A 19974-nucleotide genomic window follows, 5' to 3' on the forward strand; every position below is an offset into this window, starting at 1 on the left:
CATGTACACGTAGGGACTCCTCATTTTCTTCAAATTCCAAGGAAACTGGCATCACCCCAGCTAGTAAGATAAATTGAAATTGAAGTCCAAAAGGTATTATTAATACTAGTATTGGAAGGGGAAAAATGTCTCTACTTACAACAGTCTTTGCTAGAACTGGAACTATTGAAAATTGTCAGCCAACATTTTTCTAACTATCTAATCTGTGATGTGATCGGGCTTTATCTGGGTAGCCTAATCTAGGTAAATAAATCATAGTTGTCTTAAAACTATCTGTAGTCTAGAACAATGACAATAGTCTATGACATGAAACAGTGATCTACTATATGTTATAAGCTGTGGAATAAGCCTGGCCCTATACCCATACCACAGGAACACAGCCACAATTAGTCATTTGCTTGCTGTCTCTGGTGACTTTTGTACCCTTACAGCAGAGCTATACAACTGTGGCAAAACTGTGGCTGTCTGTGTGTCTTACAAAGTTGAACAAAATTATCCAGTTTTTGGGGGAAAAAAAAAAAGGCTTAGTGATCTCTGATCTAGTCCAGAGAGAGCTAAATGAAATGAAGTGTGACAAGTTTTATGATAGAATTCTGTGAGAGATACAATAGCATAAGCTCCAATGAAGCCAGAAGTGAGTTCCTAGAAAAGAAAATACCTTGGAAAATATCCAAGCAGAAAGGTAGGTTGGAAGCATGACAGACAAAAGTAACAGTGTCGGTCATATAATAGAAACAGGAAACAGTAGGGCTCCTGAAAAATACTCTTGTAGTTAGGCATGGCTGGCACTTACACTCTAGTGCATAGGAGGCAGGGGGATGGAATGGAAGAGAAAAGTCAACAGAGAAGAGACAGCGCAAACACCTAGGCATCTTTGTGTTCAAATCTGGAGCTGTTGGGTGTGAGCCCAAAAACCTTTACCCTCTAAGATGACAGATAAAGACTGTCCTGAAACGGAAACCATATATTTATCTGCCAGGCAGAGCAATGTCCCAGGAAAATTTGGAGTCACACAATCATGATGTCACCATTATATCGTAACGGGAGTTAGAACCTCAGTGAAATAAACTCAATCTCTGTTATGTGGTACTTAAAGCATTTCCCACCACTATAGTCATCTGAGCAGCTAGCATAACTAAAGGGAAGGGATGGCAGAGTGGGGACAGAGGAATAAGAAATCTGGTTGATTCTGTTTAGGGAAGCACATTGGGAAACTTGTCCTAAGAAAGCAACATTGAAGACAAGGCCTGGGTGCTGTCTCTGGGAGCCAGAGACAAAGGTAACATGTAGTGTGAGAAATCTGTCTTAACTTGCACGGCTGAATCATCCCAAAAGAATTCTCCACTCCCTGGTGGAATTTCTGTAGTTTGTAGGAGAAAGGATATGCCCTTGGAAGTTTGCTCTGTAGTTGACAATAGGAGGTGTTAGGGCCTTTAAAAAGTCCTACGTCATTGGAATATCGCCCTCCCCTCAGAAAGAATTAATCATCCATGATGAGTTAATTCTCACAAGCCTGGAGCCTGCCCATGCTCAGGATTCCTGCTTTACCATGTAGTCTCTCCCTCTCATATATACCCTGTCACTGTGATGTTATGGCCCTCATCAGAGCCATGCATTTGAACACCAAGATCTTAGAACTTAACAAGTTTCTTTTCCCTATACATTATCTATCTATCCTAAACTACAATATAAAAGACTAAAACAAAGAGCATGGAACTGAAATCTCATTAACTCTACTGGTAAAACAGGAATAAGAATGATGCCCACCTTGTGTGGATGCTCTAAGAACAAAAAAACTGAAGTACCCTAGGATCTATCACATAAAAACTAGCACAAAGTAACCACAAAGAGTTCAGCTGTCTATATTAATACTTATATTTTTGTTCTGGTCTCTAAAGGTTTTAAGATTCATGCATCAGCTTGTACTCCTCTAAAATTCTGGGTTTATACCTCTAAAATTAAGGTCTATAAAAATTTGATTCTCTGTTTGTTGCATTGAATATTACTAAATCCCAGTGATGTAGTTTTCTACCTGCCCCAATGATTTATATTTCTGAGCAAAACACACACACACACACACACACACACACACACACACACACACACACACACAACCTTTATATTTTAATATGCCTTAAACAGCTCAATAACTGAGCCACTCCCTACCCTTCCACACAATTAATCCTGAATTACTACTTACTAATTCTATGTTCTGTCTTTGCTGCTCTGAACCCAGAAAACTGTCCAACAGGAAGGTGCTCTGGGCCAAAATCGCCTGGTTCCTTAACAGGGCGGCCTTGGGCCATGTCTCTCTGTCCTGCACTCTCTTAGGCATGGCAATTTTCCTCCCTCCATACTCTCCTGGCATGATAGATCATTGTCCCCACCCCTGCCTCCCACATCCAAGCATAGGAAATTTATTTACCAATCAGAACTTTTTTCTATATAGGTCAATTAAGTTTCCCGGGAAAACGATAACGTGGCCTAAGTTATATTCTTTGCGTCACATTGGTGGTGACATTTAACCCTTCCCCATGAGGATTCAAAGCCTCTGAGAACATTCCATGCATATTCCAGATAACAGAGTAAGATCCAACTATTCCAGATCATGACCTCTCTCTGACATCAATAATTGTATTAAGCTCCATCTTATCTATCCCACTGCCTGCCAGCACTCAGCCCAGTATTTCTCATTCACAGTAACAGGTTTTAGTAATGACCATTCCTATTAATTATTAATATTTAGTGATAAACAAAGGGATAGCATGCCTATCTCAAAGCAAAGTATTTTTTTAAAAGCAAAACAAATCTGAAATATGCCTCTGGCAAATTTTATTCTGCACTCAAATGTGCATCAGAGGACATGAAGAGGTTAGTAAAGACTCAGATTGCTGTCCTTAAACACTGTCACAGGTAGGAATTTCATCCACCTGGGGATTCTCTGGGCACCGGTATTTTTATAGGACACCTGTGTTTTTATCGGGCACCTTGGACATCTCTCAAACATTCTATTTGGAATGCTGATAATATATAACAAACATGCTTTAAGCATTCCAGGTACCAAAAAACTTCTGTTGCACCTGATATATGGATGTGCTTGCCACTTTTTTGTTGTCGTTGTTGTTGTTATTCTTACCTAGACCATTCTGTTAGCTCTCTTATCATTTCTTTCTCCTTGAAACATTTTTTTCTGAGTTACCCAGTCATAGCTTCCTTCTCATGCTGAGATACGAGTATGCCCCATCTATTACATTCTTTTCAGGCTTCCTAAGGAGATAATTAGGCATTGCAATTGATTGCAATTTATTAATCAGAGCAGGATGTTAGAGAGTTTGGGAGGAAAAGCACAGAGTCTAGTATAAATGCAAGACAAGTATACACAGAGACAAGGGAATAAGACAAAAATAACAACTAAATCATAAGATGTTTTGAGCTGTTACCCTATTATATACTGGAACATTCTAATCCATTAAGTAGGGATATTTAAACTTTTCTACCTTATAAATATGGCCAGACATGCAGCTAAATTCACTAAACCATTGTTGAATATCTTATATGTATTAGATACTGTCCTTGGTCATAAGAATGCACCTTTAAGTCAAAATCTTGACTTTAAAGAAGGATTGATAATAAATGTGTTAATATAAATACTTATAGATTGCTGGTTATCTTATACCCCATAATAAATAAGTAGAATTACCCAATAAAGCAGGAATGTAAATAAGGAAGAGTGCTGGTCAGGCCTAGTGTTACAAAGGAAGACTGGGGAAAGACCATCCAAGTGGTTGACTTTTCTGCAAACATCTAAGTCATGGAGTACATTTCCCAAAGACCTCATAGAAGGACACTTCAAGGAGAGAAAATAGCAATGCAAAAGTTTTTGGTTGGCATCAAGGTTGGAAAGATCTACTCTAGAGGATGGATAAATATCAGTAAGGCTAGAATGACAGAGCAAAATAATAAGAAGAGGGGTGCAATCTAATTTACACAGGTGGAAACACTTGGAGAGGCAGTCTGTAGGGGCACCATTGTCTGCAGGATATTAATGTACCAAAAATCTGATTAATCTTTGCCCAGCTTATTGAAGTCACAGATAGTTAGTCATAATCTCAGGAAAGCTAGCAGACCCCCCTTAGGTAAAAAAAAAAAAAAAAAAAAAAAAAAAACTCCTTCCTAGGTCCTTGAGGGACAGACCTTCTTGCTTGTCTCTCTTCGTTTGTCTTGCTCTTCTAACAGTGATCATTCCCTTTAAATGATCTCTCTTTCACCCTCCACTTCTGTCATTTCCCCTTACATTCTATTTGGGTTTTTTTTTTATTTTGTTTATCCGTCCTGATCTCCTCTGTCTTCCTTTTCATAAGATTATTCTTTTCTGACTTGGTGGTTTGTGGTTAGACTTAGGACGTAGGACGAAGCTACAATATGTATTCCTCTCAGGAGATAGTTATAACTAATAGCAGATGATTTTAAATGTTAATGCCTGACAACATAGAATTATTAGTCCCTAGACCTCTCTCTATTTTCCTTGAGAACTATGTGTGTTATTTGAGCTGAAAACACCACTTTCTATTATATGATCTGCCAGCTATTTTCATGATTTAGAGGCTTTGTATCTGCAGCTCAATGCCAGGTTCCTATTGTAGAAAGAACAAAGCAGACTCAACTGCGAGAAAAGCCAAGACATCATTCCGATGAAATAAGAAGGCATTAAGAAGTCACCACCATTTGGCCTGGGACAAGATAAAGACATTAGCTGAACCACAGGAAATTGCTCTCTCATTTAAAGGGATCTACTTGTTCATACTAGCCCAGTTTGGAAGGCAGATAACTTATTTGTGCCCAGAGTCTTGTAAAGCATACTAGAGGGTGGTAACACTCTTTGTGCTTATATCAGTGACCCAGACAGATGTCTCAACTCTGCTATGAGTATGCAATGCAATGTCAGCTTGTCAAAACTCCCAAGCACAAGTCTCCAAGTGAGCCCCAATACAAATAAATACTGGGCCATTATACTTCAATTCAATATTTCTAGCTATACAGATAGAGAATCCAAAGCTGGCATCTGTAAAAATTGATTTCTCTTTCCCCTGTTAAAAGAGTCCTTTCCTGTCACAACAAAGCAAATTCTTTTGCTTACAAAGACAGTAGAAGAAATGATTAGAAGGGGTGCATTTATCCTGCCAAGCAGCTAATATCAGTCTTCCATAGGCGTTTTCGCACCTTTGACTCTATTTCCTGTGACTAAGAATAACCAACATATACGTAAATGGCTTGTCTAAAAAGGAACGATATGATTTCCCTCCCAAAGTCAATCTCTTGGGACTCATTTTTTTCTTCTATATTATAAAGAAATCAAAAAGTTATGTTCGGATGTTGGCGAATTTACCATTCTCTTCCTTCTTAGTTCTCAACCTCTTAAATTAGGAACCATATCTAATGCAGCAGAAATCTCAAAATTACTTTGCTCTTTTTCTCCTATCCACCAATCAAATAACAAACTATTTTAGTTGTGTTGCATATTTTTAATCTTGATAACATTAAAATTATATATTTGTCATGAAATTTCAGAGAGAGTAGGGAGGAAAAAAAACCCTGAACTTGTTTCAGGTTGTTGTATTCTCCGGGTTTCTAGCTCTTCTTTTTGCAAGTTCACCACAACTGGACAGAGAGCAGGCAGCTGTGCTGGTCGAATGGGCTGGCTCCTCCATATGAAGTAATGTGGAGAAAAAGTTGGGATGGCCAAGAGCATTGTCAAAGCTATCATTAATTTCATTGCCAATCCAGGAGAGCAAATATCGTTACTGCTCGAGACGCTCTAATACTAATTGATACCAGCAACCAATATGCCAAAGCATGGTTAGAAACTCATAAGAGAAAGAAAGTTATTCAAGACCTCAGTCACATCTCAGGCGTCTCTAATGATCTGGAAAGCTATGTCAGTATTCTGGAGGAAGGAGGAAAGGTACTATCTGTCCACTACCCAAGGTGAAATGTGAGCCTTTGCAGGAAACTTGGGCATAGCTGATGCCTGTCTAAGCTTTTAAAGTATCCTTTAATTTACATGTAATTATCAGCCAAAATTAAAAATGTCATAGTGTTTAAGCATAACTTCTGAGTAATATTTAACCATTAAAATGAGACAACACAAGAGCAAAGATACCATTCCATAAAACAAGATTTTAAAGGAAGACAAAAAGCATTTGGAGGGGAAAAAATACTTGAGTAATGTTAGTGGAGAGAGAGAGAGAGAGAGAGAGAGAGAGAGAGAGAGAGAGAGAGAAAGAAGAAGAGAAAGAGAGAGAGAGAGAGAGAGAGATCAAGCCAGATCACTGAATAAATTAACAATAGTGACATCCCCTAGGAGTAAAGAAAAATGGATGTAAGGTACTATGGTAAATTATGCAAAATATTACAAATTGACAAAAACATGAAGATTAAAATTCTATTCACAATAAAAATTATCAATAGGAGTATTGCCTGAACGGCTCCAAATGTTGACTTTAGCAAATACTTGAAAGAAATATATTTAAAGAGTTAAAGCAAACTATATCTGAAGAATTATAGGAAAATGTAACAATAAGTGACCAAATACCAAAAATCAGAAAAGTGATAGGAAATATAAAAAGGAACAATATTGAAAATATAAAACTGTAATAAGAAATTGTATGTCTAGTACTAAATGGTAACCTCTGAAAGCCTGCAGGCAGGTAACATTACACTTTTAGATTCAACATGTTATAGTTATGAACATATATGTATTTACATATATGTAAATACATCCAAAAACAGTTAATGGGGGAAAAGGCCATGAATTTGAAAGAGAGTAGGGAGGGATATATGGGAATGTTTGGAGGAAAGAAAAAGAAGGAAGAAATGTTAAGTTATTAAATCAAATTATATTTAATTAAAGTATAATCTTAAAAACAGGCTCAACAGAACATTGTAATTAACAAAATAATTAGTAGATATGATTTTAAGTGGAGACTTAAAATCTGAAAAACAAGCTAAAAATGAAGGAAATGAGTAGTGCCTAAGAGATCTGGAAGAATAGACTACTAAGATTATTGTATTGGACGAGTAAAAATAAACACCAGTGAGAAAGGAAAATAAAGTGCAAAGATAAAGAAATAAGCCAAATCAATCATGGTTGAAAACTTCCAAAATGTATGAAATCTATACATGCAAACTGTACAAGCCTCAAGTCTGATTTTTAAAAGATCAACCTTAGACATATCAAATCTTCGCTGTTAAAAATCCAAGGACAAACTACTGATGACAGAAATAGCAATACTTTATGTATAATAATAAAAATAGTAGAATTCATAAAACAGCTGGCTGTTCAACAGCCTAGAAAAAAATGCAGTAAATAAGTTTGTATCCTCCAAAGTTACTTTCAGAAAAGGAGAGAATAAAGACATTCCCAGATGAGCAAATACGGGGAGAATTTGTGCCTCAAGCCTCAATAAACTCTCAAAGGAAATCCTTTAGGCAGAATGGAGCTGACCCTAGTTAGCAATTCAAAATTATATAAATAAAGAATATGGTAAAAATAACTCTGTATGCATGTGTAAGGAAAAGGACACAATTTTCCTGTCTTCTTTAACTCTTTAAAAAATATCATGAATCTTTAAAAACTATACTACTGAGATTCTTCTATATGAATGTAGATATGTGTAACATTAAATATCTTAAATGGATTAAGAAAATATGACTAGACTGGAGCAAATTTTGTATATTTTATATCTGTATATATTTAAGCTTGGTTTTAATAAAATAAGATTTATCATAAACTGTAGATAGAGCAAACACTAAAGAAATAACATAAAATATATGATAAAATGAACAAAAGAATTTAAATGCTATGCGAAATGTCAGTAGGGAAGGAATTCGGGAGCTGGGTGTGGTGACATGAATCTGTAATCTCAGCATATGGGGCAAATACCATAGAATAAAGTTTATATCCAGCTTCAGCTGCATAGGGACTTCAACGTAAACCTGGCCCAGATGAGCTCTTGTCTCAAAAAAAAAAAGTTGGAAACAAAGAAATAAAAAGTAGAAAAGGTGGGAAATTAGGAACTAGAGAAAAATCTAAGTGAAAATCTAAGTGAAGAATATAAGGTTCACAGGAAACAATTACCAAAATATTTTTTAAAAAACAAGTTGTTTTGTTTTAATTATTATGCTAAGACACCATGACTAAGATGACACTGGAGCAGTACCTGAGAAGTTACATTCTGAAATACCAACCAGAGAGAGAGAGAGAGAGAGAGAGAGAGAGAGAGAGAGAGAGAGAGAGAGAGAGAGAGAGAGAAGAGCCTGGTAAGGGCTTTTGGAACTTTCAGGCTCACATACCCCCCGCCCCCCATTACACACGTCCTTCAACAATGCCACATCTCCTGATCCTTGCCAAACAGCTCCACTAACTAGGAACAAGAATACAAATGTACAAATCTATGGGGACCATTCTAATTCAAACTGCCATACAAATTAACCACTCTGGTCAGGTGTGGTCACATGCAGCTATAACTCTAGCACTTGGAAGAATGAAGTGGGATGGGGTGGCAGGTCTCAGGTTGTATTTTAGTCTGAGTTTGAGGCTAGCTTTGGTCCTCTAATAAAACTCTGTGTCAAGAAAATAACAAAGAAGTAAATAAACAAATAAACCAAACATTAAGTGTAAATAGATCAAAGCATTTCAAGCAAAAGGCAATCACAGAACACAAAACCAGCTATATGTTAACACACTTATACAATAATACAAATTTTTTAAAAGAAATATAGATGAGAAAATATAGATGCTGTGAAGACATTAATGGTATAAATGCTGTAAGACTATATTAGTACCAAAAAACCCATAAACTTTATACAGAAAATGTCAGTAGAGAGAGACAGGGAGGATTTTTAAAATAATGAAGTATTCAATATATACCAATTACCAATATGTACAGACAAGACGAAAATACTTAAATTCATGAAAGAAAAACTGATATAACTGAAAAAATGAATAATAAATGAATAACAATTATAGTTCTAAATATATTCCCTCAAAAAGTAATTTTACAAACTAGGCAGAAATATTCTATTAATATATGACTTAATATCATATAATACATACAGCATGACAGCTCATATCTATACAGCTCACCAAAGAATAGAAAATACATAGTTTGTCAATAGTGCATGGAGAATTTTCTAGCATACACCACATGCTAAATCATATAATAATATTAATATATTTTTATACATGGCTGTTATAAGAATTAGATTCTTAAATGGAAGTAACTTAGAAATAAAATTTTGGAAATATACAAATATTAGAAAATATGTCACTGTACTTTTAAATAACCCATAGATCATAGAAATCACAAAGACTATTACACAAACACTTTGAACTAAATAAAAATGAAACCATAATGTTCAAAATTTATTACGTAGCATTAAAGTACCATTAGGAGTAAAATTTATCACTATAAATGCCTATAATAGGAAAAAAGACATATTGCAAATACATAACCCAAGTGTACTGGCTGGTTTTGTGTGTCAACTTGACACGAGCTGAAGTTATCACAGAGAAAGGAGCCTCAGTTGAGGAAATGCTTCCATGACACCCAACTGTAAGGCATTTTCTCAACTAGTGATCAAGGGGAGAGGACCCAGCCCATTATGGGTGGTGCTGTCCCTGGGCTGGTAGTCTTAGGTTCTATAAGAAAGCAAGCTGAGCAAGCCAGGGGAAGCAAGCCAGTAAGTAACATCTCTCCATGGCCTCTTCATCAGCTCCTGCTTCCTGCCCTGTGTGAACTACAGTCCTGACTTCCTTTGGTGATGAACAGCCATGTGGAAGTATAAGCTGAATAAACCCTTTCCTCCCCAACTTGCTTCTTGGTCATGATGTTTGTGCAGGAACAGAAACCCTGCCTAGGACACCAAGCTTTGAACATAAGAAAGTAGAATAGGGGTAAAATGTACTGTAACCCCAAAACAACAAATGGAAGTCATAATAAAATTAGAACAGAAAACAATGTTCTCTCTCATATGTAGATCCTATGGGAGCCTAGAAAAGGGCCACTACTGGAAAGGTTTCTTTAGGGATGAGGGAGGGGTGAAAACATATGCCAAAGGAAAGCCTAGAGGGAGAAAATTGGGGGTAAGAAAGTTAAAACTGGAAAGCAGTGAGAAGTAGAAGGAAGGGATGAGGCAATAAACAGGAAAGTTAATCAAAATGAAAACTGTATGAAGAAGGTATATGTGAACCTACTTCTCTTGTCACTCAAATAGTGTGTGTGTGTGTGTGTGTGTGTGTGTGTGTGTGTGTGTGCGTGCGTGTTTAAAAAAGAGTTAGAAAGGAGTTATTCTATGTGATTGGACAATATATGGTTGGGCAATGCTTTCCCCAGAAGCTATGAGTTACTAAAAAAGAGACTCTGTATCAGATGTGGGACAGCTGAATATGAGCTATTGATCAGGAAAGTCCCAGAGGACCCAACTTTAAAATACAAGTTCTTGTTATTCTTTTTGGTTGATCAGAGCTAGATGATAAGGCACTGGCTATTTACAAGCAAAGCAGAATTGAGGAACTGAAAGCAAGAACAGTACCAGAGAGATAAATTAACGGATGGATGGATGGATGGATGGATGGATGGATGGATGGATGGATGGATGGATGGATGGATGGATGGATAGATGGATGGATGGGTAGATGGATGGACAAATGATCACTAGTTGCCTTTGAGAACTGTTGGATCAGTATGCATTCTGGTGCAAACCTAGAAATGCTTTTATAGAATAACTTGCATGATTGAAAAAAAGGAATGGGAAGTTAATTCTTGGAAGAGACAAGTACTCATAAGAGGTTATGTGACACCAAAAAGCCTTTACCCAGACTCCTTCAAATGGTATTGGATGTGTACTTTGGGCAGACTATATTATGGGTAGAATTACATTATGGGTGGTGGGATAGGGCAAACTTGAAAATAGGTATTTAGCAAGATGGGACACCAAATAGAGATATGAAGTCTCTAGGCACAAGAACTGAAAATATACTTTATAGATCTTTAGGTCCTAAGAGGACCAGGACCAGATATTTTCAGTGGGCCCAACCGGCGCCCCTCTTCACCTGTATAGTGAGTGGCAAGACTGCTTACTCATCCACCTCTGGAAAGTGAGTAATTTTAGGACAACTTGAGGGCAGGTACATTCTGTGTATGATGAAAAGAGGAACAAGAGTTGAAATAAAGGTGATTCGGGGGTAAAATCTGAGGGAAAGATGGTCGGGAGACATAAAAAGGACTTCTATGAGATTTGTTTTTCTCTCATAATTGAGAGTGTTTGTGGGATATGTAACCTCTTGTTCTACCTCAAGCCTGAGCAGGGTACAAATTGATAGGTATGACTCTATCATGACCATGGGAGGGTAATGATTTGGACATGATAGGCATAAGCACCTAAGCATGGGACATGAAGATATAAGGACATAAAGCAGTTTCTTTTTTTCATTCTAGTCACCACAGCAAACAGAAAATATTAGAGGAAACAGAACTTGAAGAAGAGAGTGGAAGGAAATTCTTAGCAAAACTGAGAGCAAAAGAAACATAGTTTTATAAGAGATGTCTCTTCTCAACATCAGGGATTCTGATGTTTTCTGATGAGAAAACCAATTTAAAGCCAGAAATACAAATGTCTATTGCAGAGATGTCAGGACTCACAATATCAGGGTTGAGATGAGGCTTAGGGATAAGAACAGTCCCGTGAAAGTAGCAATAGTATTCTGAATTATGTAAAACACAAGACTCAAAAATAAGAGGCAGGAGTGGGATTGTTTATGGGGGTCCATTGTGAGCTTTGGCCTAGCTGGGGTATACTAAGAAAGGAACTGCTTAAGGTTCTCTTTAGGCTGTTTATTTATTTTAGTGTGGTATTATTAGGAACATCTTTCATAACGTCAAAATGTACAATGATGTCACCCTTCCAGATGGGGGATCTCCAGTAAAAAAAAAAAAAGGCTCTCCCAATAATGTTTGCAGTAGCTACTTCCTTAGCATCTTTTCAGGCGAAGTGATTATCCAGCTATTGGTTGTGAGATGCTCTGGCTTCAGTGACATAAGAGAGTGATGTGCACTATGGAGAAGAAAGTGAAGACAAAATGAAACAAGTTGGAAGGAATGTGCTCTGGTTTGTTTAATTCAGTCTCCCACTTGTGAACAACTTTGGTTTAATCTATAATGGCTTTCTGCCGGAGATAAGCTCAAGTTATATATCACATCTTTTTTCCTTTTCCTTTCCCCATTTTTTTAAATTGGTTGTTTTATTTCTTTGCATTTCAAGTGTTATCCCCATTCTCAGTTTCCCCTCCACAAACCTCCTAACCTCTCCCCTGCCCCCCCCGCTTCTATGAGGGTGCTCCCCTACCCATCCACCCACTCTCCTGTCACCATCCTAGCATTCCCCTATAGTAGGGCATCAAGCCTTCACAGGACCAAGCGCCTCCCCTCTCATTGATGCCACATAAGGCCATCCTCTGCTTTACATGCAGCTGGAGTCATGGGTCCCTCCATGTGTTCACTTTGGTTGGTGATTTAGGCCTTAGAAGCTCTAGAGAATCTGGTTGCTCTTCCTATAGTGTTGCAAACCCCTTCAGATCCTTCAGTCCTTCCCCTAACTCTTCACTGGGATCCCTGTACTCAAGTCAGATGGTTGGCTACAAGTATCTGCATCTGTATTGTTTGGGCTCTAGCAGAGCCTTTCAGGAGACAGCTACATCAGGCTTCTGTCAGCAAGCACTTCTTGGTCAGCAATAGTGTCTGGATTTAGTGGCTCCAAATGTGATGGACCACCAGGTGGGACAGTCTCGGGATGGCCTCTACTTCAGTCTTTGCTCCACTTGTTGTCCCTGTATTTCCTTTAGACAGGAGCAATCCTGGCTTAATATTTTTGAGATGGGTAGGTAGCCCCATCCCTCAACCAGGGGCCATGCCTAACCTCTGGTTATGGTCTCTAAGGTTCTCTCTCCCCTTTGTTGGGTATTTCAGCTAATTCATCCCCATTGGATCCTGGGAGCCTCTTGGTTTCCCCAGGTTCCCCATACCCAACTGCTACACACCTCTGTTCAATTTCCTGACCCTCTGTATATCCCCCCTGTCTCGTCTCACACATGATCCTGTCCCAGTTTTCACTCCCCCTCCTCTCACCCGCCAAGGTCCTTCCTCCCTCTGCCTCTCATGATTATTTTGTTTCCCCTTTTAAGTAGGACTGAAACACTTACACTTCAGTCTTCCTTCTTCTTGAGCTTCATATTTGGTCTGTAAGTTGTATCTTGGGTATTTGGAGCTTTTTGGCTAATATTCACTTATCAGTGAGTACATACCATGTGTGGTTTTTTGTGACTAGGTTACCTCACCCAGGAAAGATCTTTACCAGTCCTACATCCGAGGAAGGGCTAATATCTAATAATATGTACGTGTGTGTGTGTGTGTGTGTGTGTGTGTGTGTGTGCAAAGAACTCAAGAGGTTAGACTCCAGAGAACCAAATAACACTAAAGACTTCCAGGGGGAATCACTATCCCTGAACTCAAGCAGTATTACAGAGCAATAGTGATAAAAAAAAAACTGTATGGTATTTATACAGAGACAGACAGATAGACCAGTGGAATAGAAGTGAAGACCCAGAATTGAACCACACACCTATGGTCACTCGACTTTGGACAAAGGAACCAAAAACATCCAATGGAAAAAAGATAGAATTTTCAGCAAATGGTGCTCTTTCAACTGGAGGTCAGCATGTAGAAGAATTCAGATCAATCCATTCTTATCACCCTGTACAAAGCTTAAGTCCAAGTGGATCAAGGACCTCCACATCAAACCAAATACACTCAAACTAATAGATGAAAAAGTGGTGAAGCATCTCGAACACATGGGCACTGGAGAAAATTTCCTGAACAAAACACCAATGGCTTATGCTCTAAGATCAAGAATCGACAAATGGGATCTCATAAAACTGCAAAGCTTCTGTAAGGCAAAGAACACTGTCGTTAGGACAAAATGGCAACCAACAGATTTGGGAAAAGATCTTTACCAATCCTACAACAGATAGAGGGCTTATATCCAAATATACAAAGAACTCAAGAAGTTAGACTGCAGGGAGACAAATAACCCTATTAAAATATGGGGTTCAGAGCTAAACAAAGAATTCACAGCTGAGGAATGCCGAATGGCTGAGAAACACCTAATGAAATGTTCAACATCTTTAGTTAATGGGAAATGCAAATCAAAACAACCCTGAGATTTCACCTCACATGAGTGAGAATGGCTAAGATCAAAAACAGGTGATAGCAGATGCTGGCAAGGATGTGGAGAAAGAGGAACACTCCTCCATTGTTGGTGGGATTGCAGACTGGTACAACCATTCTGGAAATCAGTCTAGAGGTTCCTCAGAAAATTTGACATTGAACTACCTGAGGACCCAGCTATACCACTCCTGGGCATATACCCAAAAGATGCTCCAACATATAAGAAGGACACATGCTCCGGTATATTCATAGCAGCCTTTTTATAATAACTAAAAGCTGGAAACAAGCTAGATGTTCCTCAACAGAGCAATGGATGCAGAAAATGTGGTACAGTTACATAATGAAGTACTACATAGCTATTAAAACAATAACTTCATGAAATTCAAAAGCAAATGAATGAAACTAGAAAGTATTACATCTTTTTCATGCAGTAAATTGGCTAGAAGCACCAAATATTGCCAACTTGCTGTATATAAATGGATTGACACTTAGTGGCCAAGTATAGGGGCTATGAACAAAGATTTCAAAGGAAACTGAACAACTGAAGAGAGGCAATGGTTTTCAGTCAATCAGGTAATCAGTCCCCATCAATAGTGTGATAAAAATTCAGTTCGACCCCTCATATGGCCCATAGGCCCTGATGACTGGATGACTGAAAAAGAGAAACATCCTGGGATTCCCTGACTGTATCCTAGAAGTCTTTGCTTTTCCATATACAATTAGTCATGAACAAGGAGGAAGCAGTTCGTATAACAGTTTCAGTTATTGCTTATCTCAAGGTTGCTTATAGATGTGTTGAAGGAACAGAAAGGCTTTCTCCCTAAACATAAGAATTCCCCTTGGGTCCCCGTCTTATTTTCCAGAACTTTCTGTCCATCCATCCCATTAGCCAGCGAGCTCTGTGAGATCAGTGATTGTGTGTCTACTCTTGTCTGCTGTGTCACCCAATCAAAGGCAAACTTTAAGAATAGTTAGTGTACAGAATTCAGAACCTTTAACCACATGGGTCTGCTTCCTCTAGCTGCACATCATGGAGAACTCCTAGGGTCTGCAAGACTAACAATAGGATGCCTGTTTCCAGGAAAATGAGACATGTAGAGGAGTGTGCACAGCTAGGTTTTTTTTTCTTTTAACTGTGACATTAGCAGCCATGTGTCATTCATGTGTCAGATTCCTTTGTATAAACACTAGTTCCCTCGGATGAGTTAGGTGCTTGCCTACCGAAGCAATGCTCTAATTTCCTTGGAATCAAATTTCACAATCACACTGCAGAAACCGTCACGGGTTCAAACAGGACCCAGCATCTCAAGGGCTTATGCTATGCAATGGGTTTAAACTGCTGGGCTCGAAAAACTGGCACCTTGGCTCCCTCCTCCAGGAGCTGTGGCTTCATTATACGCTATTTGTACTTACAATGCTAAGGAAGGAAGGGGAATATTTAATGGGTGAAATCAAGAATCCCTCTTTTGTACACCATCCCTCAAAATGATCCTTATTTGTGTGTTTCACTCTTCATTTGGTTTCTTCAGATCAAAGGAAGACTCAAAGGAGGAATGAAAACATAAGCAAGTGTGTTCGTTTCAGCATTTCCTCAACCTCTCCTGGTGACAGCTTATTATCAAGGAGGGAAGAAGAAAAATCAGCACTGAGACCTGATCTGTCATTGTTTGATGTCTGACATTTGACATGTTAATGCTATTCAGGAACTATTTCTTCAGGGATAACTAACCTTGTGCGGGATATTAAATGGGCAGGAAGCTCTGGTCACAGTCGGACTAGATGTAGTTGCCTACATCTGGAACCTAAGTTACGTATGTTAGTAGATAGACCCACAGAGCTTCCCGACCAGTAAGTTTACTTAAGCAGAAGCTCTTGGTTGAAAGAAGGAATCTGTCTAAAAACAGGGACTGAATGCAGTTCAGAAAGTCATCCAACATCAGCATCTGGCTTTCACACACTGCAGTACATATATGCATATGCATCTGCTTGCATATATGTGCTTGTGTACACACACACATACACACACACACACACACGCTGTGCTACAAACAAAAAATAATAGTATTAATTAAAGACATCTGTTCATGTGCAAATCATTATGAGCAATATCTGCTTCACTTTTTTGTTTGTACTACACTGATGAGGAGGTTTATAAGGTGTTTCTAACTTTTGTTGCTTGTTCCTGATTTTCTAAATACCTTGAACTAAACTCCAGGGATTAAAGTTTCAAGAAAGTTATGTAACTTTCTAACTTTCTCCACTGAGCAACCTAACCCATGTCATGCCTTTCCCATAGAATTTGAAATTCTTTACCCTCCTACTTTCATGCAGGAAGGAGTTCTATCCTCTGAAGCCTTGAGCTGACTGTTGTCTAAGGGACGGGAGCCATAAAGGAACTAAGGAAGGGAAATTTAAGGAACAGAAGATATCTTAACAATTATGAGTCTTAATTATTAAGAATTTACATTCACATGGGGCACACTGACTATTACAATTCAGAATGTGCAATAAGCTAATTTGTAACCTTGAACAAATGGATTAGTAAAGTTTCAGTTTCGCTCTCTGTAGAATAGAAATAAATATAATATTTATATTTATTTATAAATAAATATAATATGTGGTAAACAGACTAATTCTCCAGCATATAACTTCATAATCACTAAGGAACATACCGGAGGGGAGAGCAATTTGGTTGTGACTTTTTTAATATAGCTTACTTTTTATTGGATAATTTATGTATTTACATTTCAAATATTATCCCCTTTCCTTCCCTCTTGCATCCCCACTCCCTATGCTTCTATGAAGATGCTCCCACCCACCCACTCCCACCTCAACACCCTGGCATTCCCCTACACTGGGGAACCAAACCTTCACAGTACAAATCTCTTCTCCTATTGATGGTGGACAATGCCATCCTCTGCTACAAATGTGGCTAGAGTCATGGGTCCCTCCATGTGTATTCTTTAGTTTGTGGTTTTGTCCCTGGGAGCTCTGAGGTGTCTGGTTGGTTGATATTGTTGTCCTTCCTATGGTGTTGCAACATCTTTAAATACACTGACTATCAGGCTCAATCTGGCCGATCTGGCTGGCAGTGGCGATGTTCCCATTCCTCCTACACCGTTCCATGTGAATTCTTCCTAATGCTGTGCACTCAGTAGAAAGGAGCACAGTCCTCAAGCAGAGGAGGACCATCTCAAAATCATTAAGGGCCATGAGTAGTAGCATGCCCAGGCTAAACCTCCAAACAAGCTCTCAAGAAATAGATCTGTAAGATACCTTGTGTATTGTAGACTGTTAGTAAGGAGTAGTATTGCTAGCTCATATTTTAGTGACTCATTCTGTTTTGTATTTTGAAATGGTATGTTTCCAGGAATTCTGGAGAAAACACCTGATTTTGCTTTTAAGAAGGCATTTATATACTTACCCAAATTAGAAGTATCTATGTAAAGAAAGAAGCTAGGATGGGCTTTGGAAATATATTTTCTATGTATACATTAAACACTTTTATTTAAGATTTTATTTCCTGTCAAATATTACAAAATATAATCATTGTTTTTATCAGATAGAGTCTGGCTTTGTGGTTGATCTTTCAGTTTAACCATAGGTCTAGTCAATAAGATTCTGTTACATAAATATTCAATAAACTTCAGTTTCATAAGACTTTTATTAGAGGGCATTATCTTTTTATTGTAAACAAGCAAATAGGCCACCTAGATTCCATCTCATGAAAGGATGTGCTCCAGTTGCCAGGAGGCATCCTAGGCAAAAACCACCCAAGGACATACACACTCTGCCGAGTGGCTTCATGTATAATGACAAACAAGGCAGAAGCTAAAGGGCACTTTTGGCCCTACCAGGGAACAACTCTATGTGGGATGTAACTTTGTTAATCCTGTATCCCTGTTCAGCTTCTCCATCTACCTAATTCTTCTCTCACCTCTCCTCTCCCATCCTCTTGGACGCCAAATATTTCACAAACCAATTGGTTACTAAATATTCTGTGATTGGGCAATGCTTTACTCTGTAGACTCGAGTTAGTAGAGTTGAATGGAAAAGGTTGCTTCTAGAGATAGAAAAGGCCTTTGAAACAAGAAATAAAAAGGGGCAAAATGGCATTTTCAAACATAGAACATTGAAAGGTAGGGTCAATGACAGTAGGAAAAACTAGTGGGTTAGCATAGGTTACTCCAGTTTATCTTGTATATAAAAAGATAAAGGCAAAGAGAATTTATTATATTAATTAAAATTGTTCTCTTTTGGAAAGTTCTCTGTTGGCTGTCTCTTGATTGCTTACAATGTCGAATAACAATTTTCTTTCAGTTTGGAAATACTAAACTTCAGCCACGGCAGCTATACTTGATTTTTTGGTGTCTTTGTTCTTGTTGCTTTAATACTCCATGGAAGACACTAATTCAAAACAAAGATCTTCTGTGATGTCTATTGAACACCAAGCTGTGACATAGTATGTAGGATCTAAGGTAATGTATGAGTTCTTATATTTGAGGAACTACTTAGGAAGACTCTACACATGTAAGCATTTATACTCCTCCATACATGCAGTTGTAGTCACCAAATAACTAAGTAAGAATGTAATTTTTAAGTGACAAAATCTGATCCAATATAATCACATGGCAAAAATAAGAGAAATGTACCCAGAAAATTAACAATTGATCAGGCAAATTTGGGGAAACAAGATTAGCGTTTGTGGACTGTGAAGATGGTATATAAATACTCTCATATGTAAGCAATTTTTTAAAAAAATAATTCTCTATGGAAGAGAATTGGTAGACTGGACCTCTCCCTTCATGATAAATGAACTGATTCAATTTCTGTTACTAATCCCACAAGTCTTTGCAGTTCTTCTGGACAGTGAAAACCCAGAGTCTAAAAAATCACTGTAACTTTAGCAGGATAGAAAAGCCATGCTGGTTTAAATGCGGCTGACCCAGCATCTTAAGGTCATCATGATGTATTAGTACAGAGCATGTTCGGTACACTAAGAAGATCTGGAAGGTTGTAGATAAGAAGGCTTGGCACAGACAAGGGCCACACTGTTACTGCACTGCACAACTGCCTCTCAGACAACTTTCCACCTGCAGAGCTTAGGTCAGACCAAATCCTGGGTCCTGAATGCATACCAGGAAAGGAAGCTAGATAGACATTTGTACAATGGCCCAACAAATGATGTGATAAAACAGAGAACTCCTCTGCATGTTGCAGTAAGCATTCATTCATTCAATATCCATTTGATTTGATTCATTCATTCATCCATTCACTGACAAATGCCAGGAGTGTTGTTACTCCTGCCTCTGGAAGTCATTAAGATCTATCGGGCTATAGAAAACAGAAAACATTCTATCAGACCTTCATAGAAGACCTCATACCAATATTATCCAAACTATTCCACAAAATTGAAACAGATGGAGCACTACTGAATTCCTTCTATGAAGCCACAATTACTCTTATACCTAAACCACACAAAGACCCAACAAAGAAAGAGAACTTCAGACCAATTTCCCTTATGAACATTGATGCAAAAATACTCAACAAAATTCTGGCAAACCGAATCCAAGAGCACATCAAAACAATCATCCACCATGATCAAGTAGGCTTCATCTCAGGCATGCAGGGATGGTTTAATATACGGAAAACCATCAACGTGATCCATTATATAAACAAACTGAAAGAACAA

This window comes from Rattus rattus, chromosome 9, assembly GCF_011064425.1.
Source record: "Rattus rattus isolate New Zealand chromosome 9, Rrattus_CSIRO_v1, whole genome shotgun sequence".
In the NCBI taxonomy this organism is placed as follows: Eukaryota; Metazoa; Chordata; class Mammalia; order Rodentia; family Muridae; genus Rattus; species Rattus rattus.